This window comes from Chiloscyllium plagiosum, unplaced genomic scaffold, assembly GCF_037043375.1.
Source record: "Chiloscyllium plagiosum isolate Xiang-an unplaced genomic scaffold, Cpla_swu_hap1 HiC_scaffold_9, whole genome shotgun sequence".
NCBI lineage: Eukaryota > Metazoa > Chordata > Chondrichthyes > Orectolobiformes > Hemiscylliidae > Chiloscyllium > Chiloscyllium plagiosum.
Window position 1 is genome coordinate 125,871,833 of NW_028270147.1, and position 27,325 is coordinate 125,899,157.

At 46.5% G+C, this 27,325-nt stretch overlaps 2 long non-coding RNA genes across 2 annotated transcripts in view; both read right to left on the reverse strand.

The window, feature by feature from the left end:
• Positions 1 to 27,325, reverse strand: part of LOC122547362 (uncharacterized) — a 466,533-nt gene that overhangs the window by 351,853 nt on the left and 87,355 nt on the right. The gene's annotated exons all lie outside the window — the stretch shown is intronic.
• Positions 17,646 to 27,325, reverse strand: part of LOC148149318 (uncharacterized) — a 37,804-nt gene continuing 28,124 nt past the window's right edge. Inside the window, exon 3 of the long non-coding RNA XR_015758092.1 lies at positions 17,646 to 18,289. This is a non-coding gene — a long non-coding RNA (uncharacterized LOC148149318). The remainder of the gene's footprint in view (positions 18,290 to 27,325) is intronic.

The window sequence follows — 27,325 nt, forward strand, 5'->3', positions numbered from 1 at the left end:
TTCATCTCAATCAGATCACAGGGTCTAAGGTTGGTCAGTACTGTCTGGACCAGACAAAAACACTGACTGACTGGAGACAATTTAGATCAAGGCCCATGAGACAGCTATTGACCTTCATCCTCAAAGCCCACTGAGGAGGTGGTCATTAATCCCAGTGTTGTCATAGATTAAGTTGTCCCAGAATTTCATGGTTCATTCTAGATTTTACACCAGTGTGTGATGTTGTCAGGCGACAGCTGGGAAGACATGGAGATAAAATATAAAAGGAGAGAGAATTATATATGCGTTATACGTTCCTTGAACTTCGGATGTTTGAAAATGTTTTCCAGCCAATGGAATACTTCTGAAGTCCAGACATTGTTGTAATGTGGGAACTGTGACAGCCTGGGCAAGGCAGATCATTTGGCAGCACCACCCAGAGACCGGAGGCTGCTACTGCAGGCAGGCTCCAACCAGCTCTGATGTGAGAGAAGGATATTGGGGCACGGAAGGACATGGGAAATAGAAGCAGGAGGAAGCCTCCAATAGCTGTCCATCCTTTCTTAAATACAGGGACCAGAATTGCACACAATACGCCAAATGCAGGCTCACTAACACCCTGTACAGTTTTAACAAGACTTCTCTACTTTTAAATTCCAACTCCCAACAATAAAGGTGAAAGTTCCATTCACCTTCTCAATTACTTGCTGTACCTGCAGTAACTTTCTGTGTCCCATGCACAATACTACCCATGTCACTCTGTACTGCACTTTGTTGGAATCTCTCACTATTTAACTAATAGTCGGCCTTTAGATTATTCTGACGCAAGTGCATGGTCTCACACTTTCTGATATTAAATTCCGTTCACTGTGTATTAGTGTTTCATTTCCAGTTTGGTCTTCTCTTTGATTGACCGTTTCAATGCATCTGTCTGTAGCATGCACCATTCCCATTTATTCATGGCCTTGAGACTTGATTGTCTAACCCCTTCCTGCTGGTTCCATTCAATGACAGGCAGGAGATTGGAAAAATACAGCAAGTTAGGCAGCATCAGGTGTTGAAGAAGTTGACGTTTTGGGTGTAACTCTTCTTCAGGAATGGGGTTGGGTGTTGGGGGAGCTGCAGATAAAGGGGGTGACTGGGACAGGATGATGAAGTGGGGATCAGTGATGACAGGTAGATGATACTACCTGGTTGGTTAATGGGAGGAATGAATCTGTTTGGTGGCAGGGAGGAGTGGAAGGGAGGGCGAGGAGTTGGGAAGGGAGTCTGGGGATGGAAAGGGTGGTTATTTGAAATTGGCAAACTTAATGTTGAGTCCTCCAGGCTGTAGGCTGCCCAGACAGAAGATGAGATGTTGTTCTTTTGATTTGTGGTTTGGTTCATTGTGGCAATGGAGGAGGGCAGTGATCGTCATGTCAGAAAGAGAGTGGGAAGGGGAATTAAAATGGGTGGTGACTGGGAGGACCGTTCAGTCCCTCCGGGCCTGGCTGAAATGCTTGGTAAAATGTTCCCTAAGTTTACGTTTGGTCTTCCCGATGTAGAGATGACCACATCAGGAGCACCTGATGCAGTGAAATAGGTTGGAGGAGAGGTAGGTGAACCTCTGTCTCACCTGGAAGGACTGTTTGGGGTTCTGGATAGAGGTGAGGGGTTGGTGTACCAGCAGGCTTTGCATCTTTTTGGGTTGCAAGGGAAGGTTCCTGGGGGTTCGGGAGGGTTGGTGGGTGAGTGGCACAAACCAAGAATTGTCAAAGGGAATGGTCCTTGTGGAAGGCAGCCAGCGGTGGGGAGAGGAAGATGTTCTTGGTGGTGTGGTCTAGCTGGAGTTGGTGGAAGTATTTAAGGATGATGTGGTGGATGCGGAGATTGGTGGGGTGGTAGGTGAGGACAAGGGGGCTCTGTCTTTATTATGTTTGGAGGGGTTTAGAGCAGTGGAATGGGAAATGGAGGTGGTGCAGTGCATGACAGAAGGAGGAATAGCACATTGTTCATAATAGGTGGACATCTGTGATCAGTGGAATGTCTCTTTATCCGAGCAGTTGGGGCAGAGGCAGAGGAATTGGGAGAATGGGATGGAGTTCTTGCAGGATACTGAGTGGGAGGAGGTTTACTCCAGTTAGTTATGGGAGTCTAAGTAAATGTCAGTCTGAAGATTGTCACCAGAGATGGGAATGGAGAGGTCATTAATGGGGAGGGAGGTGTCCAAGGTGGACCAAGTGAATTTGAGGCCAAGGTGAAAATTGTGGGTGAAGTCGATGAGCTGCTCCAGTTCAGTCTGGGTGCAGGATGCTGCACCGATGCAGTCATCAATGTAATGGCAGAAGAGCTGGGACACAGTGCCTGTGTAGGCAATAAAGAGGGACTGTTCAACATAGCCAATAAAGGGGCGGGTTAGCTGGGGCCCATCCAGGTACTCATAGCCACCCCCTGGATTTAGAGGAATTGGGAGGAGTTAAAGGAAAAGTAGTGGAGGGTGAGGACCAGTTCAGCAAGGCGGAGGAGGGTATTGGTGGAGGAGACTGGATGGGTCTGTTGGAGAGGAAGAAGCAGAGGGCTGGAGGCCATCCTTATTGGGTGTGGACATATATAAGGACTGCACACCCATAGTGAAGGGAAAGCACTTAGGGCTGGGGAACTGGAGGTTACTGAAGAGATGGAGGGCATGGTTGGTATCACGGATGTAGGTGGGAAGTGTCTGAACCAAGGAGAGGATGGATTGAGGTAGGATGAGATGAGTTCAGTGGGGCAGGAGCATGCTGAGATGTTGGGTTACCCAGGGTATATGGGCTTGTGGATCTTGGGGAGCAGACAAACTGGGCATTGCAGGGCTGGGGGAGTATGAGATTAGAGGCAGTGGAGGGGAGATCACTGGAGGCAATGGGAGCACTGACAGTGCGAGTGATTTTGGCTTGATGGGTCGTGGGCAAGTGGGAAGTAGGATGTGGTGTTGGAGAGTTAGCGTTTGGCCTCTGCGACATAGCAGTGAGTCTTCCAGACTACCACTGCCCCACCTTTGTCAGCAGGTTTGATGGTGAACCAGGGGTTGGAGCGGAGAGGGTGGAGTGCTGCATGTTCGGGAAGGGTGTGGCTGGAGAGGGTGAGGGGAGAAATTGAGGCACCTGATGTCACATCAGCAGTCAGCAATGAAGTGGTCTAGGAAGTATACGCAGCTGGAGGGGGTGACCAAGTGGAGGAGGAAGGTTGGAGGTGGGAGAAGGAGTCCTCAGAAGGATGTTGGGAGTTTTTGTTAAAGAAGAAGACACGGAAGTCGAGGCGGTGGAAGAAGAGCTCCGTGAGGTGGCGGGTTCAGGTTTCATTGAGGTGGGGTCAGGCGGGAATGACTGTGAGCCCTTTCCTGAGGATAGACCTTTTGACCTCAGAGAGTTCGAGGTCAGGGGGGATAGTAAATATGGGGCAAGGCTCGGGGGCGAGGTTTTCGGGGGGCCCAAGTTGGCTGAAGGAGGGGAGGGGGGAAGGGTGATGGCATGTGGTGGGTGAGGGTTGGTTGTGATGCAGCACGGGGGAATGGGTGTGGGAGAGAAAGGAGATTGGGACGGAAGTGGGTTGTGGGGTGAGATGGAGGAGTGGGAAGTTGGGGATGAGGTGAAGAGGGAGAAGTGGAGGGATAGGGTGCACTGTGGGGATGGATGGGTGAGGAGGGTGAGTGAGTGTGCTGGCTAGCTGTAGGTTGGACTCAGGATGACCCTTGGAAATGCAGCCAGAGTCTTAGTTCCAGAGTGGGCAGGGCCAGAACTAGAGGCAGAGGCTGGAGCGAAGTCAAGACTGGTCCGAGTGTTTTGACCCGGGTTTGATTCCAGCCTCAGGCAACTGTCTGTGTGGAGTTTGCATATTCTCCAAGTGTCTGTGTGGGTTACCTCTGGGTGCTCTGGTTTCCTCCCACAATCTAAAGACATGCAGGTTAGGTGAATTTGCCGTGCTAAATTGCCTATAGTGATTTTTTTTTTATTTCAAAAATGTACTTTATTCATAAATAATTTGATTGGTCATGCCATACATATGTAAACATATACATACAGAGATCAGAATTTATCATTTTTATACAGGTCTGTACATTTTTCAATCATATGCCCATATCATTAGCTGAGGCGTCAGCAGAGCCCAAATGACTGCATGGGCCCCCTGTTCTTCGTTAGGCAGGCAGACTTTACACAGTGGTCTCTCCCCACCATGCCTTGGCGGCAGCTGCCCCAAGCTTCAGCGCATCCCTCAACACGTAGTCCTGGACCATGGATGTGCCAGTCTGCAACACTCAGTCGGGGTCAACTCCTTCAGCTGGAAGATCAGCAGGTTTCGGACCACCCAGAGAGCGTCCTTCACCGAGTTGATGATCCTCCAGGCACAGTTGATGTTCGTCTCGGTGTGCGTCCTGGGGAACAGACCGTAGAGCACGGAGTCCCGCGTCACGGCGCTGCTCGGGACGAACCTCGACAAACACCACTGCATTCCTCTCCAGACTTCCTCTGCATAGGCACATTCCAGAAGGAGGTGTGTGACAGTCTCGTCCCCCCCGCAAGAGGAGAGAAAGTGGCACCTTCATGGTGGTCATAGCTGTTATTAATCTACCGCAACCTCTCTTGGGGCTGCAAGAGTTCAACCTCCCTCACTCAGACAGCTCCCCTCCCTGGAAGGTAATATTGCTGCACCTAGTTTTGGGTTGATTAACCACTGAAATATGACTATGGGGAGCCAGCATTGGCTGGGCAGGCAGCCACGACTGCTCTGACCCTGGATTCAGTAAATCCCCTCAGAATTGGGCAACACATTCGGGAGCACAGTGCCCACGACCTCTGAAATCCCTCACTTACCGAGAATATACTCTCAGCTGCCATCTCAATTTACTGGAAATTCTGTGTCCAATGATCCTGCCCCTCCAGCTACCTGATGAAGGAGCAGTGCTCTGAACACTTCTACTTCCAAATAAACCTGTTTGACTAAAACCTGGTGTTTTGTGCTTTTTAATTTTGGCCATCTGAATGAGCTGCCATCTCAGACTGAATCAGCTGAACTGTTTTTCATTCATGATTTGAGAAGATTAAAGCCTAATCTACAATCCCCAGCACAAGGCCCATTCTCAATCCAGGGCTCGAGACACAGACCTCAGAGAAACACCGACATGCAGCACAGAGTAACACACTCGCGCTGAGAGAGACACCTACAGGCAACACTAAGTATCACACGCACTCTGAGAAATAGGCAGCACTGAGTAACATGATCACACTCCATGCTGCGGAAAGATCTCTCTGAATGTGCGTGTGTTACTCAGTGCTGCCTGTAGGTGTCTCTCTGAGTGTGAGCATGTAACTCAGTGCTGCCTGTCGGTGTCTCTCTGAATGTGGGTGTATTACTCAGTGCTGCCTGTAGGTGTCTCTCTGAGTGTGAGCATGTCACTCAGTGCTGCCTGTCGGTGTCTCTCTGAATGTGGGTGTGTTACTCAGTGCTGCCTGTAGGTGTCTCTCTGAGTAACATACCCACACTCAGTGAGACACCTGCAGGCAGCATTAAGTTAAACACTCACACTCAGAGAGACACAGCTGACAATTTCTGTGAATGGTCGAAGATTTTTTCAGGGGCTACCCAACAAGCAGCAGGGATTGCACAGTGCGATCCCTTCAGCTGGGCCTGGACCAACTGATTGAAGAGAGAATGTGTCAGATTGTACTTATTAAGTCCTAACAGCTTTCAGTTTTTGTTCTTTTCACCTGATGAAGGAGCGTCGCTCCGAAAGCAAGTGTGCATCCAATTAAATCTGTTGCACTATAACCTGGTGTTGTGTGATTTTTAACTTTGGACACCCCAGTCCAACACCGGCATCTCCAAATCATGTTCGTATTGGAATCTTATAACCTACTTAAATTCCTGATCAAAGGGATTATTTAAAAAGGATTGATGATTGATGATTATAATTGATGGACAGGCCAAGCAACCAATTGTGACAATGACCTACTGAAATGCAACCAATCAATAGGGGGAGGGGGAGGTCGTCAATTTTCAAAGCACACAGAGACAAAGACTGAATTTTCATCTTTGTTCCCTTTTCCACATTCACATTGACAGAAAAAAAAACAACTGAAATTAATAGTCCAGAGAGTAAGCTGCTCAAATTCACAGCCACAATGGAGCTTGAGGAAAACACTTGTGGAGATTTTCTCAACAACATGAGAATCCTGTCCCTTTAAACAGTGATAAAACCTTAAATTGGAACTGGCGGCTGAGCAGGAAGAAGATCTGGTCTACTGAAGCAGAGATTTCTGAGGTTCACATTGCTTTGTAAAGCTGACAGTCTTCAGCAACTTCAAGTAATTTTATTTAGCATCACAAGTCAACCCTGTCCCCATCAAACACTCCCAGGACAAGGACAGCATGAGGTTTGACACAGCATTAAGCTCTCTCGACACTGTCCAAAGACCTGCTTTAACATCCAAACCTCAGGAGTGTCTCCAAATCAGTCCCGAGAAGGAAGAGAGTTGAAATTCAGTACTAACAATGACCTTTGTGCTGCCAGCTCTGCCCTGTTCTATTTAAAGTTGTGTCGCCTCTGTGGACTGTCTTGAACACTCGACACACATTCTGATCTCCTGATGCTCTTGCTGAGGGGAGAGGAGAGGGTCATGTGGGTGAGGGCACAGGAGAAGCAAGCGTTGGACGCCCAGTCAGACCCAGAGAAGGTCAGCAGGCTGCTGACACTGTAGGTGCTGTCCGAAGCTTGCAGGTAGTTGCTGGTCTGAATCCCGTCCGAAATGACTGCACCATCCTTCTTCCACTGCACCTCCAGCTCATCAGGATAGAAGTGATTGGCAAGGCACACCAGGGTGGCAGTGCCCTTGGCATTGACCTTCTCCGGGGAGGGGGGTGCAGCAGGGTCAGCTTGGGCTGAGAGTTGTCACGGTCTGAAAGACAAGAGAAATAATTTTAATCCCTGCCATTTGAAGGGAATTCAACCCTCACAATATTCACTGGCAACACAATCTTTTTGAACATTTTTGGTCAATACAGAATAAACACGACAAAAGAACAGGCATTGTTCACATTGCTTCTTGGGATGTGAGTGTCACTGGCAGGGCCAGCATTTATTATCCATCCCTAATTGCTCCTGAGAGGGTGATGATGAAAGAGAAGGGACAGTTTTAGACCATCGTTTATGGAATGAAAGAGGGCAGCTGGAAGGGTTATCAATGGGGGATCATTTTAGTGACAGTGATCAGAACTCAGTGAGATTGAGAGTCGGGATGGAAATGGAGAACCATGGAGCAAGTGTAAAAGTTTTCATTCTATTAAACTGTGTGGTGCTTTGGTAAAAGTGGACCGGAAGCAGTGACATGATGGGAAATCAGTGTCAGGGCAGTGAGAACCCTCAAAGGACGAGACAGAGATCGTTCAGAATCTGTTCCCACATGAGTAAGGGTGGGACTCTCAAATCTCGACCGAATGAACAAAGGGATTAGGGGTCATGCACTGACATGGATTGGGAACTGGTTGGCAGACAGGACAGAAAGAAGGAGTCTTTTTCTGAATGACAACTTAGAGTACCACATGTGTCAGTCCTTGGTACCCAGTTATGCATAATATATAATCATAGAGTCATTGAGTCAGAGAGACCCAAAAGGCCCATCAGCCCATTGCGTCCATACTGGTCAAAAAACAACAACTCAATAATTGTCATCCATTTTTCCAGCAAGAGGGAATTAGATGCAGTATGTGTTCAATAAAGAATTAGATATAGTTCTTCGGATTAAAGGGATCAAAGAATGTGGGGAGAAAGCCGGAAAAGGGGAACGTGTTGGATAATCAGCCATGATCATATTGAATAGTGGAGCAGGCTTGAGGGGCCAAATGTCTTACTGCTGCTCCTAGTTTGGACGTTTCTATCTTTTTCTCACACAATGAAGGAATGTCTCTCATCAATTTGAAGCTGGAGGTCACATGAGTGTGGAGGTGGAAGATGTGGCCATGGTGATTAATGCGGGTCAGTAAGGTGATCAAGAAGACACATGGGAGAAAGTGTTTTTCTTTTACCCTTAATGGAATGAGGACATTGCTGGATCAGTAGCAAATATTGCCCATCCCTAATCACCCAGAGGGCAGTTTAAAGTCAACCACATTGCTGTAGTTCTGGAGTCACATGGTAAGAATGGCCGTTTCCTTTGCTAAAGGACATTAAGGAATCAGATGGCGTTTTTCTGACAATCAACAATGGTTTCATGGTTGTCATTAGACTCTTAATTACAGATTTTGTTTGATTGAATTTGAATGCAACCGTCTGCTGGATCCTAACCCTGGTCCCCAGAACATTATCTGGATCTCTGGATTAACAGCTCAGCAATAATACCATTAGACCATCGCCTCCCTTATCTCATTTTCGGTTGACAGTGAAAGCAAGGAGTTTGTTTATTCTGGAACTGTATATAATCCCAGTTAGAGTACAGTGAGAGAACAGTGTACGGTTCTGGTCACCACATTACAGGAAGGATGTGATCCCATTCGAGACGGGGATAGAGGAGGATTTTGTCAGGAATGGGGAGTTTCAGCTTTGAGGAATGATTGGATTGGCTGGGACTGTTTTCTTTGGAACAGAAGAGGCTGAGGGAAGATTTGATCGTAGTGTGTAAATAATGTGGGGCCTGGATAAGGTGTGTAGGAAGGACTGATTTCCACAAGCACAGAGGGCAATAACCATGATGAGAGATTGAAATAATTTGGGGGCAGGGTTTGAGGGGAGTTGACGGTAATTGTTTTCCACCAGAGGCTGGTGGGATCTGAGACTGTCTGTCTGAAGGGGTGGGAGAGGCAGAAACTCTCATCACATTGAAAAACACTTGGATATTCACTTGAACAGTGAAACCTCCAGAGCTATGGAGCAAGAGCTGGAAAGTGGGATGGAGCTCGATACGTCTTTAACAAATCTCCGATCACCCACAGATCAGGAGAACTTTATCCGAGAACATTGGAGCAGACTTGGATCTACACAATTCAGGAAAGAGTCACGTTGGGTGTCTGTGTAGAAGGTTGTAGATTACATTCCAAGCCTTGCTGCACACCACTAGGCTGACATCAAGGGTGAGGCTGCAAAGAGTCTCAGTGTCCTGGGGTCAGATATGGTCACTGCTCCTAATGAACCCTGGAAGGTGAGAGTGCGCAGACAATGGGTGAGGATCTGGATCAGGAGACTCAAACCTTAATGACAGACTTGCATTTGTGTAGGACCTGTCCCCATCTCAGGATGCCCCAATGGATCTTTCCAGCAGACTGTGCATAGCAAGATCCCAAACACGGTATGATAATTAACAGAGGAATATATTTTTAGTGATTTTGACTGTGGGATAAATATTGACCAGTGACACCAGGGGGAACTGCCTGCTCTTCATCCAAAAGTGTCATGGAATGGCATCTTTCACAACCGAAAGACTCCCAGTTCATCCAAAAACAAAAATAATAGTTCCTTGAATGTGGAGTTGCAGGCAGGTGGGGGGTAAATAAATAATTTGGTTTGCTTTCCTTTATTGGTCAGTGCATTGAGTATTGGAGTTGGGAGCTGTTGCGGGTGTACAAGACATTGGTTTGGGCACTTTTGGAATACTGTGTGCAATTCTGGTCGCCTTGCTATAGGAAAAATGTTGTGAATCTTAAAATGGTTCAGAAAAGATTTACAAGGATGTTGCCAAGGTTGGAGGGTTTGAGCAAAAGGAAGAGGCTGAACAAGCTGAGGCCATTTTCCCTGCAGCATTGCTGGTTGATGGGTGACCGTATAGAGGTTTATAAAATCATGTAGGGTATAGATAGGATGAATAGAGAAGATCTTTTCTCCAGAGTGGGGGAGTCCAGAACTGGAGGGCATAGGCTGAAGGTGACAATGGAAAGATTTAAAATGGACCGAAGGGACAACGTTTTCATTCAGAGGATGTTAATTGTGTGGAATGAGCTGCCAGAAGAAATGGTGAAGGCTGGTACAATTACAACATTTAAAAGGCATGGGTATATAAATAGGAAGAGTTTAGAGGGTTATGGGTCAAATGTTGGCAAATGGGACTAGATTAATTTAGGATATCTGGTCAACATGGACAAGTTGGACCGAAAGGTCTGTTTCTGTGCTGTCTATCTCTCTGACTCTAATTGTATTTCAATCCAGCCCTTAATACTTCAGGCTCGCCCAAAGACATTTACAGACTGTTTTGTTTGACAAGCAGTCACTGTTGCAATGCCAGTAAAGTGGCAGCCAGTTTCTACACAGCACGATCCCACTAGAAGCAATGAGATCAAAGAGCAATAATGATGTTGGCTCAACGATAAATATTGGCCTGAACTCAACCCAAAGAGAAAGTAATTTGGTTCAGTTGGATGGAAAATGAGAAAATGGAAGGTAAAGGAGAAGGGAGGATTGCTGGTTAGTGATGGGATTGATTATTCCCAGAAAATAAAAGGAAGGGACGGAATTTTTGAATATCAAAGGAACCATAAAAGTGCAGGGAAAATCAATAATAGAACAAACTTAAAGAGTTTGTATCTAAACACACGAAGCATTCCGAGTAAGGTCAACAAAGTGATGCCACAAATTGAGATAAATTAAGTTTCCAAAGAATTTAAACCAGTTAAAATGGAGGAGGGCTCAGGAGAGGGTATTCAAGTTTTTAGAAGATGTAATAAGTTTGAGAGGATGGAAAGGATCAGAGATCAAATATCAAGCACAGCAGATAAGAGGACAATGATGAGAAGGAGCTTAAAAATGTGTTGCTGGACAAATGCAGCAGGTCAAGCAGCATCCAGCATCTGCAGTCCTCACTTTCTCCTAATGATGAGAAGGAGGGCAGTCAATGCAGGACTGAGGGTGTTGTACTTAAAAGCACACAGTATACACAATGAGCTTGTAGTGCAGATTGAAACTGGCAGGTACGATGTTGTGGGTATCACAGAGACATGGCTGTAAGGGGATCCGGGCTGGGAACTAAATATACAAGAATGCATGTCCTATCAAAAGGACAGGCAGATGGTCAGGGGGGGAAGAGTTGCCTTGTTAGTGAGAAATGAAATTAAATCAATAGCAAGAAGTGATAGAGAGTCAGAAGGTGTAGAATCTGTGTGGGTAGAGTTGAGGAACCGCAAGAAATAAAGAATCTGATGCAAGTTTTGTTCAGGTCTCCAAGCAGTAATCAGGGTGTGGGGAAGGAAATCTATCAGGAGACAGAAAAGCCATAAACTAAATGTCAGGGCAGACTTCAATGGATAGGTGGACTGGGTAGCGCATCTCAAGGAAAGGATTTCATGGAATGTCTATGAGATGGTTTTTGGAGCAGCTTGTGGTTGAGCCATTATGGAACAGGCAGTTCAGGATTCAGAGATGTGTAATGAGGCAAACTTGATTAGTGAGTTTAAGGTGAAAGTATCCCTATGGATACGTGACCATAATACGACAGAATTCCCCCTGTGGTTTGAGAGGGAGAAGCTGCAATCAGATGGAACAGGATTTCAATTGAGTAAAGGGAACTACAAAGACATGAGGAAGGAGCTGGCCAGAGTTGACTGTAAGGGGAGCCGAGCAGGTAAGATGGTGGGGCAGCAAACAGCAGAGTTTCTGGGGGTAATTCAGGAAGCAGAGTAGGAATTCATCCCAAAAAAGAAGAAACATAATAAGGGGAGGACAAGGCAACCATGGCTGATGAGGGAGGTCAAGGACAGCATGAAAGCAAAAGGAAAAGCACACAATGTGGTGGAGAATAGTGGGAAGTCAGAGAATTGGGAAGCCTTTAAAAACCTGTAGAGGAAACTGAAAAATCATTAAGGGTGGAGAAGGTGAAATGTGGGGGTAAGCTAGCCAGTAATATAAAAGAAGGTTGCAAGAGTTTTATCAAATATATAAAAAGGAAGAGGGAGGCAAAAATAGACTTTGGATCGCTGGAAAATTAGGCTGGAGAACGAAGAATAGGAAATGAAGGAATAGCCGAGGAATTGAATCGATACTTTACATCAGTCTGCACCATGGAAAACACCAGCAGCATACCAGTACTTCAAGACTGTCAGGGGGCAGAGGGGAGTGTAGTGGCCATCACTAAGGAGGAGGTATTGGGGAAGCTGAAAGGTCTGAATGTGGATAACTCACCCAGACTGGATGAACTACACCAGTGTGTTCAGAAGGAAATCGCTGAGGAGATTGTGAGGGCATTGGTGATGATCTTTCAGGAATCAATGGAGTCAGGGTGTGGAGGTGGGGTGTGGTGGGATTTGGTGGGGGCAAGGGACAGGAAAATGGCTCACACAATACCACTGTTTAAGAAGGGAGGCAGGTAGACGATGGGACACTATAGGCCAGTTAGCCTGGACTAAGTTGTTGGTAAAGTTTTAGACTTCAATTTAAGGATGAAATTGTAGAGGACTTGGAAGTGCAATGGTAAAATAGGGCTGAGTCAACACAACTTCATCAAGGGGAGGTCATGCCTGGCAAATCTGCTAGAATTCATTGAGGTGGCAATGAGCCAGTCAGACAAAGGAGAGTCAGAGGAAGTAATCTACTTGGATTTCCAGAAAACATTTGACATACGATAAGCGCCCATAGTTTTAGGGGCAATGTACTGGCATGGACTGAGGACTGGCAGGTTGGCATAAAGCAAAGAGTGAGGAACAATGGCAGCTGGTGACCAGTGGAGTTCTGCAGGGGTCAATGTTGGGACCATAACTATTCACATTATACATGAACAATCTGGATGAAGGAAGTGAAGACATTGTTGCTAAGTTTGCAGATGACATGAGATAGGTGGAGGGACAGGTAGTGTTGAGGAAGTGGGGAGGCTGTAAAAGGTCCCAGATAGGCTCGGAGAGTGGGCAAAGAAGGGGCAGATAGAATACAATGTGTTACAATGTGAGGGTATGCACTGTGGGAGGAAGAAGAGATGCAAAGACTGTTTTCTAAATGAGGAAAGCCTTTGGAAATCTAAAGCACAAACCTCATTCAGGTTTCTCTTCAGGTTAACAGGCAGGTCCAGTTTGTGCTTGGGAAGGTAAATGAAATGATAGCATTCATTTCAATAGGGCCAGAATACAAGAGCAGAGATGTACTGCTGAGGCTGTGTAAGGCTCTGGTCAGACTGCATTTGGAATATTGTGAGCAGATTTGGGACCCATATTTTAAGAAACAATGTGTTGGCATTGGAAGAGTTTACAAGAATGATCCTGGGGATGAAGAGCTTGTCATATGAGACATGGTTGAGGACTCTGGGTCTGTACTCAATGGAGTTTGGAGGGATGAGGAGAGATCTTATTGAAATTTGCAGAATACTGATAGGCCTGGATAGAGTGGATGGGTATAAGATGTTTCCAAAAACAGGAGAGACTCGGTAACCAAGGCACAGCCTCAGAATGAAGGGCCGACCCTTTAGAGCTGAGATGAGGAGGAATTTCTTCATCCAGAGGGTGGTGAATCTGTGGAACTTATTGTTAAGGAGGGCAGTGGAGGCCAAGTCACTGAGTGTACTTAAGACAGAGATAAATAGGTTCGTAATTGTTAAGGGGATTGAAAGTACCTGTGAGTAGGCAGGAGAATGGCGGTGAGAAGCATATCTGCCAAGATCAAATGGCAGAGCAGATTCCATGGGCTGAATGGCTGATTTCTGATCCTGTTTCTTAAAGTCTTCTGGAGAGTTTCCCCAAACCCCTGGAACACTGAACCCACTGGACTGTGAGCCTTGCTGGAGCTGTTTCTCATCAGAACTTTGTCAAGAGATTACCAAAGAGTGGAAAGATGTGGGAACTTCAGAATGCTTCCCAGCTTCTGGAGTACCATGAGTACAGGAAGTGTGATCAGTGACAGCAGTTGGAGCTCCAGGTTTCGGAGCTTGAGCAGCAGCTGGTGTCAGTGTGGAGCGTCCGTGAGGCTGAGAGCTCCGTGGAGAGCACGTTTCTAGATGTGGTCACTCTGCAGCTTCAGAGTATGCAGGGAGAGAGAGAATGGTGGAGCAGCAGACCGTCCAAAAGGACCAAGCAGCTAGTGCAGGAATCCCATGAGTGCATCTCACTCTCCAACCAGGATTCAGTTCAGAATCCTAATGAGAATGATGGTTCATCTGGAGAGTGCAGCCAGAGCCAAGTCCCTGGAACCACAGGGGGGGAGGGAGCTCAGCTGTCCAGGGGGGCACAAGGAAGACTGGAAGAGCGACAGTGAGAGGAGATTCGAGAGTGAGGGCTATCGATAGGTGTTTCTGAAGCTGCAGATGGGAATCCAGGATGATGTGTTGTCTCCCTGGTGCCAGGGTCAAGGATGTCACTGAACAGCTGCAGAGCACCCTGAGGGGAGAGGGGGAACAGGCAGCAGTCGTTGTCCACATCGGTCCCAGTGATGGATGGAGGAAAAGGATGTGGTCCTGCAGTCAGAATTTAGGGAGCGTGGAAAGGAATTAGGAGCAGGAACTAAAAAGAAGGAATCTGCGCATTACTTCCAGTGACCCACGCAAGTGAGAAGAGGAACAGCAGGATAATACAAGTGACGGTGGGGCTGGAGAGAGGGTCCAGGAGGGAGAGCTTTAGATTCTTGGGACATTAGGAGTGGGTCTGGGAGAATAGGAACCTGGACAGACCAGACAGCATTGCTCCTGAACAGAGCTGGGACTGAGATCCTTTGGGGTGATTTACTGGTGCTGTTAGAGCGGGTTTAAATGAACTTGGCAGGGCTGTGGGAGCCAGGGGGAATATCAGAGAGGAACACCAAGGTCCACAGAATCCTCACCACCCATTGGGAAGGATGTGGATAATACAAATTGAAGGAATTTACAGAGACCTGCAAATATGATGGAGTCGTTATAAATGGGGTGACGGGGTCTTTAATTTCTGAATATAGACTGGGGTAGTAGCAATGTAAAAAGGCAGAGAGGGGCCAGAATTGCGAGACTGTGTTCAGGTGAATTTTCAGGTGAAATCGTGGCCAGTGAAGAAGGCTGTCTAAGAGTACGATGGAATCTTGACCAACTGGGCCAGTAAGCTGAGGAATGGAAGATGGAGTTTAATTCAGATAAATGTGAGTGCTGTATTTTGGTAAGACACAGGAGATGGGTGAGATCCTAAACAAATATTTCAGGTCAGTATTTATTGGGGAGAAGGACATGAAAGCGAGGGAATTTGGAAAAATAGTGATGTTTTGAAAAAGTCCACAATACAAAGGAGGAGATGCGAAAGATCTTAAAACATATAAAGGTAGATAAATCCCTAGGACCTGATCAGGTGTATCCCAGAACATTGTGGGAAACGAGGGAAGAGATTGCTGGGCCCCTTGCTGAGATATGTTTATCCTCAACAGCTCTAGGTAAGGTGTTGGAGAACCAGAGAGGTTGGCTAATGTTGTATCATTATTTCAGAAAGGCTGTAAGGAAAAGCCAGGGAACTATAGACCAGTGAGCATGATGTCAGTGCTAGGTAAGATATTGGAGTGGATTCTGAGGGACAGGATTTACATCCACTTAGATAATCAGTGTGATTTTGTGCATGGGAAATTGTGTCTCCCTGATTTGATTGAGGAGGTGACAAAGAAGATTGATGAAGGCAAAACAGTAGACACTGTCTGTATGGACTTCAGTAAAATGTTTGACAAGGTTCCACATGATAGACTGGTTAGTAAGGTTAGACCACATGGGATCCAGGGGGAGCTAGCCGTTTGGGTAAAAAAATTAGCTTGAAGATAGGAGAGAGGGAGTGGTGGTAAAGGGTTGATTTTCAGATTGGAGATCTGTTAATATCTGTGTGCCGCAAGGAGTGGTGCTGGGTTCACTGCTTTTGGTCATTTAAATAAATGATTTCTCTGTGAATATAGGAGTTAACATAAGTTTGTAAATGACACCAAAATTGGTGGGACAGTGAATAGTGAAGATCATCTCAGGGTACAGTGGGACCTAGATCACATGGGGCAATGGGCAGAGGAGTGGGAAATGGAGTTCAGTTTAGATAAATGTGAGATGTTGCATTTTGAAAAGGCAAACCAGGGCAGGAGTTATACAGTTAATGGTAGGGCCCTGTGGAGTGAAGCTGAAATAGCAGACTGAGAGGTGAAGGTGAAGGGTGAGGGTGAGGGTGAAGGTGAGGGTGAAGGTGAGGGTGAGGGTGAGGTTGAGGGTGAGGGTGAAGGTAAAGGTGAAGGCAAAGGTGAAGGTGAAGGGTGAGGGTGAGTGTGAAGGTGAAGGTAAGGGTAGTGTGCATTATTCCTTAAAACTGGATCACAGGGAAACAGGGTGATAAAGAAGGTGTTGGGAACGTTTGCCTTTAGTGGTCACTGTATTGAGTATAGGAGTTGGGACATCATGTTGTAGCTGTACAGGAGATTGGTGAGGCCACTTTGGGAATAATGTGAACAAATCTGATCATTCTGTGATAGGAAAGATATTGTTAAACTTTAAAAAGGTGCAGAAAAAGATTTACAAAGATTTTGCTCGGAATTGGAGGGTTTGAACGATAGGGAGAGGATGAAGAAATTGGGGTAATTTTCCCTGCAGCATCAGAGGCTGAGAAATTTATAAAACCATGAGGGACATGGATAATGTGAATAATTCAGGAAGCATGTGAATGTTTTGTGAGATGACAAATTATATTCTTAAAGATCATTCCAGAGATGAGGAACATCAGTTATGAAGATCTACTGGAGAATTTGGGACTGTCTTCTTTGAAGAAGGCTGAAAGGGGATATGTTCGAGGAATTCAAAATCAGGAGGGGCCTGGATACAGTAAATAGGGAGAAAATGTTCCCATATGAGAAAGGATTGAGACCGAGAGACCACAGATTGAAAGTAATTGGGAAAAGTAACAAAATGAGATGAGGAAAAACATTTTCGGCCAGTGAGTGGTTAAGGTGTGGAATTCGCTGCCTGAGAGTGTGGTGGAAGCAGCTTCAATTGAAACGTTCTGAAGGGAATGAGACTGTTATTTGAAAAGGAACAATGTGCAGGGTGACAGGGAGAAGGCAGGAGAATGACACTCAGTGAATTGCTCATTCAAAGAGCCAGTACAGACAGGATGGGCAGAATGGCCTCCTTGTGCACTGTAACAATTCTATGATTGTGTGATTGAGCAGAGTTAAAGCTGGGGGAGGTGGGAGCTCGGTGTCTCACTGTGCTGCTGCTGCTGCTGCTGCTGCTGCTGCTGCTGCTGAGGTCAGTGAGATCAGAGACTGGGACAGGGAGTCAGAGCTCACATCAAACTCTGCCCGTGTCCGTCACACTGAGACTGGCAGGAGGCTACTCACTGATTTCACTCCATGCTGCAGGAATGGGACCACAGGCTGCAAATGGACAGAGCTCCTCCACACGGTGAGTAAAACTAACTGACTTATATCTTGCTGCTTAAAGGGAGCAATGGAACTAAAGAAATACAGCTGGACACCCTGTTAGACACAGTGCTCTTCAATCAACCATTTCATTCACTGCAGCTCCCCACTAACACCTTCAACAATTCAGCATTTGTGTTTTAGAAATTGTGCTTCAGTATTGACAGGGATAATACCAGAGGATTGAGGTTTATTTACTCAGTCTGAGCTTGATTCCTTTACCGAACGTAAACCACAGTGAGAGCTCTCAGTGCAGAGGCTGCACAAAAACCTCTGCTCTCTGCTTCCCTCCATCACTCTCACCCTCTCCCTACCCTTCTCTCTCTCCTTCACTCATGGCTTTTGCTCTATATGTCAGTCTGTCTGTATCTCTGGGTTGTGTCCAGCTAGGCTTGGGCAGTTTGTGAAATTTATTTTTTGATGTTAAATCTTGCAGCTGCTCTTCAAGTGTGGCCATGGAGTGTAGGTGGAAACATGAGGCCTTCAGTGAGTGGTGGACACCACAGGGACTGGAGTGTGTTGTGGACAGTGACAATTCTGGCATGGGTTAGTTTATTCACTTTTATTTATATGTAACTGTGGATATGTCAGTGCAGGTGGTGGGATGGTGTGTCCATTATTATACATTTTATATAACTGTGGGTTGTGTCAGTACAAGAGGTGGTGCTGTGCACATTGAGGTTTTTGTACGGCTCTGTATCACCGTGAAGGCCAGCTGTAATACTGCTGACAGTAATAGTCAGCGACATCCTCATTCTGAACCTTGCTGATTGTCAGGGTGAAACTGGTCCCTGATCCACTGCCGGTGAATCAATCGGAGACTCCTGTGAATCAAGTTGTTGCACTGTAGATCAGGAGAGAGTGTTTCTGACCTTCTCGCTGCTGGTACCAAGCAAGGTAGCTGCTAATGCTTTGACTGGCCGTACAGGTGATGGTTCTGGTCTGGCCCAGTCCACTGACAGCACCGGGGAGACTGGGTCATGGTGATGTCCCCACCGATACCTGAGGGGTCAGAGATAAACACAGTGAAGTCAGAACTGTCACAGAAAGAGCCTGTCAAATGAGAGATTGTTGGAGACACTGAGCATTCCTCCGGTTTCAGCATTTTCCCTTCAATCAAAGTCAGTGGAATTGGAGAGAAATGGAGAGCAGCTAAAGATTCAAGGTGGAAGGAGAGAGATTTGTACCTGCGACACAGAATGTCAGGGGCCAGATCAGCTGGATGTGTGAAATCATGGTGTGTGCCCCTGTCCCTGTGCCTGGTTCCTGATAAACTCTCCCTTCACTGGGCTCTTCTTTATAAAGCTGCAGCCTGTGAGAATCTGACTGGGTGTTCCTCAGTATGTAAATGATATCAGGCAGAGACAGCCACGTCAGCCCCTCACACTTCCTCTTCTCTCTCTCTGTCTCTCTCTCTCTCTCTCTCTCTCTGTCTCAGACAGTGATTGATGTGAACAGCACTGACTGAGGCCATTTGGCCCATTGTGTCTGTGCTGGTAAACAGCGATCTGATGACACTAATCCCATCCTCCAGCTCTTGGCCCATTATCCTGGAGGCTACAGCAACACAAGGGAATATCTAAACACTGCTCCAATGTCACGAGAGTTTGTGACTCAACCAGCCTTTCACGCAGTGAGTTCCAGACTCCCACCACCCTCTGAGTTAAAACATTTGTCCTCAACTCTCCTCTCTCTCTCCAACTCGACTGGGTCTGGACTCACTCAAGTTTAGAAGGATGAGAGGGGATCAGATTGAAACATATAAAATTCTAACAGGGCTGGGCAAGGAGGAGGTTTCCCCTGGTTGGGGAGTCTGGAACCAGGAGACACAGTCTCAGGGGGATACCGGGAGATCATTTAGGGCTGAGATGAGGAAACATTTCTTCACTCAAAGGGTGGTCAATCTATTGAATTCTCTATCACAAATGGCTGTGAAGGACAAGGAACTGAATATATTCAAGAAAAAGAGAGAGATAATTGTTTTGCATTTTAACAGCATGAAGGGAATGGGGAGAAAGCAGGAATATGGTTTTGAGATGGAGGGTCAGCCATGATCATACTGAATGACAGAGCAGACTCAAAGGGCCGAATGGCCAACTCCTGCTCCGAGTTTCTATGTGTCCATGTCTGTGTTACCTTCAATCTCTGTCTCTGGTTATTGAGTCCCTTACTCTTGTAAAATGTCCCTTCCTACCCACCCTATCACTGCCCCAAATAATCTTATACCCCTCTGTCATGTCCCCTCTCAACCTTCACTGATCCAAGAAAAACAACCCCAACCTTTCCAATCTTTCCTCACAGCTGGCCCTCCAGCCCAGGCAGCATCCTGGGAAATCTCTGCACCGTCTCAAGTACAATCACATCCTTCTCAGAATGTGGTGACCACGACCTGTCCACCTCTCGCTCTATCTCCCTTTCTGACTCACATCTGCCACTTGTTTCTCTCTACTACTATCTCTTTCTCCCACTGTTAATCTCTTTCATATTCTCTCTCTCTCTTTCTTTCTCTCTTTCACTCTGTCTCGTAACCACTCTCTTCAACTCACTCCGTCGGATATTCTCTATTTCTCCATCTCTCTCTGTCTCCATCACCTGCTTCAATTGAAAGCCTCCAAATGTTAGCTGCCCCTTTCTTTTCCTCCCTCTGTCTCTCTCCCTATCTCTCCGTATCCCAATCTACAGTCTTTCTCCCTCCCTCTCGGTCATTTTGTCTCTAACCATACTCTTGTCTGTCTCTCTCTCTCTCACACACACACACACACACACACACACACACTCAACCCTCCCCTCTCTCTCCCGATTCCCTTCATTCTTGGTCTCACTCCTCTTGTTCTTTCTGTCACTCTTTCCCTCACTCCATCCCTCTCAGTCACATCTTGTTTCTCTCCCTCTATCCCTCAACACCACCATTTCTACCTCTCTCGACCTCTCTCTTGGTCACCTCACATATCTCACACTGTCTCAGATGCTCTTCCCTCTATCCCTTGATCACACATGCGCAGACACTCTCGCTCTAACTCTCTCTGTCTCACTTCTCTCTCTTTCTCACAGTGTCCCGGATGGTGACAGTTGAATGCAGGGTAAATCTCCCACTGCTCTGCCCCACTAATGGATGTTAACCCTTGACCCCAGAAGCATTTCTTCTCCTGCCCTATTTCTCACATTGACCAGGGTTTGACCTCTCTCAGGAAGATGGACAGATTCTTGTCAAATGAAGGGCAGTTCTGTGCTGTTGGCCTATTCTCACTGGGGACTGGTTTGGACACAAACCTCATTCCATGAAGGCCCAGCAGAGAGAGGAGATCCTCAGGCCATCAGTGTGAGCTGGAGGGACAGGACAGACTCTGACCCACTGACCCAGCCTGTTCATTCAAAACATTTCCAATCCCTTCCCCTCTCCTTTCCCTTCCATGATCAGTCTCTGAATCAGGGTGTTTCACTGGGATGAGTTACAACAGAAAGGAAGTGAACCTCACAGCAACCATGATGTCCATGATACACTGAGCACTCCAACAGAGACCAGTAAACATGGGCCTCCTTCTGACTGGTTCCTGCAATAGAAACCAGTAAACATGGGCCTCCTATTCACTGGACCTTCCAATGGAGATGAGGAGATGACTGAGTTTTTGACGAAGTAATCAAGAAGATAGATTAAGGTAGAGCAGTACACATTGTCTACATGGACTTTAGCAAGGCTTATACATGGTTCCCCCTGGTAGACTGCTTAGTAAGATTATATCACATAGGATCCAGGGAGAGCTAGCCAATTGGATATAAAATTGGCCTGATGGTGGGAGGCAGAGGCTGGTGAGAGACGGTTGTTCTTCAGACTGGAGGCCAGTGACCAGCCGTCTGCCACAAGAATCAATCCCGGATCCACTGTTGTTCATCATTTATATGAACAATTTGGATGAGAAAATAGTAGGAACGGTCAATAAGTTTGTGGCTGACATTAAAATTGTTGGCATCGTGGACAGGGAAGAAGGTTATCCAAGAATGCAATGTCATCTTGATCAACTGGGCCATTGGGTCAACAAATCCAGATGGAGTTTAATGTTGATAACTGCAAGGAATTGCATTTTGGTAAGACATACTAGGGCAGGAATTACACAATTAATGGTAGAGCCATGGGGAGTGTTGTTGAACAGAGAGACTAAGGGGTACAGGTACATAGTTCCTTGAAAGTGGTGTCACAGGTAGACAGGGTGATGAAGAAGGTATTGGGCACGCTCACCTTCACTGGTCAAAGCAGGGAGTACAGGAGCTGGGACATTATGTTACAGCTGTACAAGGCATTGGGAAGCCACATTTGGACACTATGTACATTTCTGCTCACCCTACTATAGGAAGGAAGTTATTACACTGATTTGGGTAAAAGAAAGACTAACAGGGATGTTACCATGATTGGAGGGTTTGAATTATAAGGCGAAGATGGATAGGCCGAGATGTTCCAGAAGAGACCAGTAAACAACAGCCTCCCTCCCATGGGACTGTCCAGTACCTGAGCTGCAAACCCACATCCTCTCCGTCATGTAGGTCTCTTATTTCATTCTCAGCAACATTGTCTGTCTCTCCACTACCTCAGCTCTTTGACCACAGAAACCCTAATTCCTGCTTGTCCCGCCTCCTAACTATATGATTCCAATGTCCTCTCCCAGCTTCCTAAAGCCATATTCCATAAACTCCGACTTGTCTGATATGGAATGGGCCCTTCACTGTCTTACCTGTATGTCATTGCAGAATGACCCCTGACCTCACCGTCAGCCAATTGCCTCCATGGCTTCCCTCCTCCCTCACTCTGTGTTCTACTGCAGACTTAAGTTCCCTCCCTTCCCCTTCCATCTCCTGTCTCTGGTCTCCTGCCCATTGCTGCTTCCTCCATCCCACCATTGACAGCAGAGCCTTTAGACCCCTAGAGCATGCTCTCTGATCTCGTGCCCTTCATCCATCCCCCTCTCAATGGTTGTGCTGTTGAAGATATTGTTCAGTTCCTTCACTTTTGTTTCACGGTTCACTTGCCATGGATTTTTTTTAGATTACATTACATTACAGTGTGGAAACAGGCCCTTCGGCCCAACAAGTCCACACCGACCCACCGAAGCGCAACCCACCCATACTCCTACATTTACTCCTTACCTAACATTACAGGCAATTTACCTAACCTGCACATCTTTGGACTGTGGGAGGAAACCGGAGCACCCGGAGGAAACCCATGCAGACACGGGAAGAACGTGCAAACTCCACACAATCAGTCGCCTGAGGCGGGAATTGAACCCGGGTCTCTGGTGCTGTGAGGCAGCAGTGCTAACCACTGTGCCACCGTGCCGCCCACTAATTTATTCCAGTAAATCTAGTCTGGCCTATTCCCTGAGTTGGTTCAAAACTGTTTTGTTTGAGAAAACACTCTTCTGGAAACAGGGATGTTTGTTTCTCCCAGTCATTGTGTAAAGGTGAGTCTAAGTGTGTGTAAGCTCTTATACAGCGCAGACAGAGGTCACTGAGCCTATTGTGACTGTTAGTCAAATGAGTCCAATGAGTCCCATTTACCCAGCCCTTCCTGTATAACCCTGCAATTGTTTCCTTTTCAGCTATTTCTCCAAATGCCCTTTTGAAAGTTGCTGTTAAATCCACTTTCACACACCTTGCAGACAGGCATCATGAACTCGCTGGATAAAAATGTTCCTATCTTCTCTCTTGTCCTTCAGACCCTTTCTGAAATGTGTGCCCTCTGGTTACTGACCCTCCTGCCTGGAGAAACAATTTGTCTTGTATTTACTGCATCCAAACTCTCTAATTGTGAAACCCTCATTGAGTGAGACCTATTTCCAGCACAGGGGGAGAACATTCAGTCTGTCAGGTAAATGCTGTCATTTCATGGAGCAATCCAGTCAGTCCCACCCCCTCCCCTACTCGACCCCCAGAGCTTTTCAGGTTTATTTCCATCAAGAGCCCATCCAATCTGCCATTGCAAACACTGAGTGTCTTCACCTGCCTCACCTGAATGTGCACTAATTTCCAAGTCATTACCAATTGCTGGTAAAAACAAAGTTCTTCCTGACATCCTGTATCTCTTACCGAACAAAATGTAAGGTATTCTCAATGTGAAGATAGGATTTTGTCACCACACGGACTGTGCGGTGGTCACTCTTACTGATACTGTCATGGACAGCTACACCAGCAGCAGGCAGATTGGTGAGGGTGATAGTGAGTATGTTTTTCCCTCTTGTTGGTTCCCTCACCACCTGCCCTAGGTCCAGTCTAGCAGCTGAATCAGGTGGAGCGTGACCACCTTGCTCAGTAGTGATGCTTCTGAGCAGGTCTTGATGGTGGACTTTGAAGTCCCTTACTCAGGGTATATCCTGCATCCTTCCCACCCTCAGTGCTCCCTCCAAGTGTTGTTCAAAATGGAGGAGGACTGACTGCTCAGTTGAGGTTGGAGGGGAGGGCGGTGCTATGTGGTAATCAGCAGGAGGTTTCCTTCCCCATGTTTGACCTGCTATCATGAGGCTTCATGGGTTCCATGGTTAATGGTGAGGACTCCCAGGGCAACTCCCTTCTGACTGTACACACCACTGTGTTGCCTCCCCTGCTTGGTCTATCCTGCCAGTTATAAACTGAATGAGGGAACAATTCTGTGCAGGTTTCACAGTTTGGAGACAGAGCTGCTGCTGGATTCTGTTTCTGATCTCCGAGTGCAGGCGTGTGTGTTTATGAGAGAGTCACTGACACTTTTTCCATCACTGTGCTGTTTCTGCAAACAATAAATCCCAGAACCATCCTCCTGTGCTGTCAGGTTCCAGGGAGTGCAGACAGTTCACAGTTTTCTCCCGTCTCAGTAACAAACGTCCAGCTGCTCCGAGCTCCTTCTTTCACTTCCTCTCTTGGTGAAGTTTCAACCTTGCGATCTGACAGTCTTTGCAGTTATTTTTTACACTGGGGCTTTCTGCTGTGGTCAGAATCTCTAATAATAAGTGTCCAATCAGTGACAATCACAGCAGCTAAGAGGAGTCAGGACTGAGGAGCCAGGCTCACTGGGAAACACATTGGGAAGATGAAACCCATCCTCTTCAGATCTCGGTACAACCTCCATCCCTCTCCCTGAGCATTGTCTGCTACTCAACCAAACTCTTTATAAGCTTGGCCTCATCTTTGAGGCTGATTTGAGTCCCACATCCTCCACATCACAAAGATCAGTCACTGAAAATCTCAGCCATGTCATGGGGACTCCAAGTATGACCATTCCAATGTTGTCCTGCCCCATATCACAGCCATCACACTCTGTAAATGTCAGCTCATCCCAAACTCTGCCGTCCATATCCAAACTCACACCAAGTCCCAACCTCATCCCCCACCCATCCCTCCACCTCCCCACCAATGCTCACTGACCTACATTGGCTCCCAGTCAAGCAATGTGTCAAATTTCAAATTCTCATCCTTGTTCTCAAACCCCTCCTTGCCTTCCCTGCACAACGAGATCATGCTTCCTCAGATCAGGGGACCAAAACTGCACAGAATAGAATCATAAAATCACACAGTACAGAAGAGGCCTTTCAGCCCATTAAACCCATACCAACCAAACAACACTAAACCTACATGAGTCCCGCTTTCCAATATTAGGCCCACAGCTTTGAATGTTGTGACATTTCAGTGTTCACCCAATTACATTTTAAAGGTTATGAAGTTTCCTGCCTCAACTACCCTCCCAGTCAATGCATTCAGACCCTCACCATCTTCTGGGTGAAAATTATGTTCCTCAAATCCCCTATAAACCTCCTGCCTTTCACATTGAATGTGTGCCACCATGTTATTACCTCTCTGTCTAACGAGAACTTTCTATCCACCCTATGCATTCCCCTCATAACCTTATATATCTCTATCAGGGATCCCACTCAACCTTCTCTGCTACAAAGAAAACAACCTGAGCTTATCTAACCTCTCTTCATCATTGAAATGCTCCATCCCAGGCAACGTTCTGGTTAATCTCATCAGCACCCTGTCCAGTGTAATCACATCCTTCCTATAGTGTGGTGGCCAGAACTGCACACAGTACTTCAGCTCTCGCCTCCCCTCAGTTCTGTACAGCTCCAACATAACCTCCCTGTTTTTATCACCCACCCCTGAAATTAGAAAGCTAAGTGTCCCATATGTCTTCATCCCCGCCCTGTTGTGTCTTCCACAGTGCTTCACCTGACATTTAGTAGGGTTAAATTCCACCTGCCTTTGCTCTGCCTATCTGACCAATCCACTTATATCCTCCTGTAACACCTTCTTCCTCACAGTTAACCATCCTTCAATTTTCATGTCACACACAAACTTAGTTATCATTCACTGACCCCACCCCTCACCCCATCACACTCTCATCCACATTGTTTCTAAGTTTCACAAACAATAAGGGACCCAGCAGTGATCCCTGTGGTATCCCACTGCACACTGGACTCCAGTCACACAAACAGCTTTCTGCCTCGACCCTCAGTCTCCTGTCACTGAGCGAAATTTTGATGGAATACTCCAGGTGTGATCTTACTGACACCCTACAAAATTGCAGCAAGATATCCCTGCCCCTGTATTTGAATCCTGTCGCTATGAAGACCTCAATACCATTGGCCTTCTTCACTACTTGCTGCTCCTGCAATGCTTACTTTTAGCGACTGGTGTATAAAGACACCCAGGTCTTATTATACCTCCCCATTCCCAATCTATCCCCATTCAGATAATAACCTGCCTTCCTGTTTTTGATACTAAACAAGGTAACTTCACATTTATCCAAATGATACTTCATCTGTGACTTACTCAACTCATCCAAATCACACAGAAGCATCTCTGCATCCTCCTGACAGCTCCCCCTCTCAACCAGCTTTGTGTCATCTGCTAACCTGGAGATATTAATCTTAATTCCATCATCTAAATCATTAACATATCATGTGAATCATTGGTATCCAGGCTTGTGGTCCAGACCTGAGCTCATGCAGCCCTTTCAGAAAAAGGCCCATTTATTCCTACATTACATCTGTATCAATGATTTGGATGAGAATGTACAAGGCATGATTCGTAAGTTTCCGGATGACACTAAAATAGGCGGTATCGTGGACAATGACGCAGGCTATCAGAAAGTGCAGCAGGACCTGGGGAAGTAGGCAGAGAAATGGCTAATGGGGTTTAATGTAGACAAAGGTGAGGTCTCGCATTTTGGAAAGTCAAATCAAGGTAGGGGTTTCATGGTGAATGGTGAGGGAGTGTAGTGGAGCAGAGGGACCTTGGAGTTCAGGTGCATGATTCTCTGAAAGTGGAGTCACTGTTAGACAAGGCAGTGAAGAAGGTTTTTGCCACACTGGCCTTCACCATTGAGTATAGAAGTTGGGAAGTTACGTTACAGTTACACAGGATGTTGGTGAGGCTGCAGTTGGATTATTGTGTTCAGTTTTGGTCACCTTGTTATACAAAGGACATTATTCAGCTGGAAAGGGTGCAGAAGAAATTTACAAGAATGTTGCCAGAACTCAAGGGACTAAGTTATATAGAGAGGTTGGATAAGCTAGGACCTTTTTCTCTGGAGCATAGAAGACTGACAGGGGATCTTTTAGCAGTGTGTAAGACCATGAATGGCATGGATAGGGTGCATGCACTCAATCCTTTTCCCAGAGTTTGCGAATAGAGGACTAGAGGGCATCAGTTTAAAGTTAGAGCGGAAGGAATAAAAGGGAACCTGGGGTGCTCTTTTTAATACAGATGGTGGTCTGCATGTGGAATGAACTGCCAATGGAAGTGATTGAGGTGGGTGCATTGACAACGTTTAAAAGGCAATTGGCAAATACATGGATAGGAAAGGTTCAGAAAGACATGGGCCAAGTGTATGGAAATTGGGTTAGTGTGGTCGGACATTTTGCTTGGTGTGGGCCAGTTTAGGCCGAAGGGCCTATCTCCGTGCTGTAGGACTCTATGACTCCATTACTTTATTTTCTGTCTGCAATCAGTTTTCTATCTATGTCAGTACATGCCCGCAATCCCATGAGCCTTAATTTTATACGCGATCCACTTTTG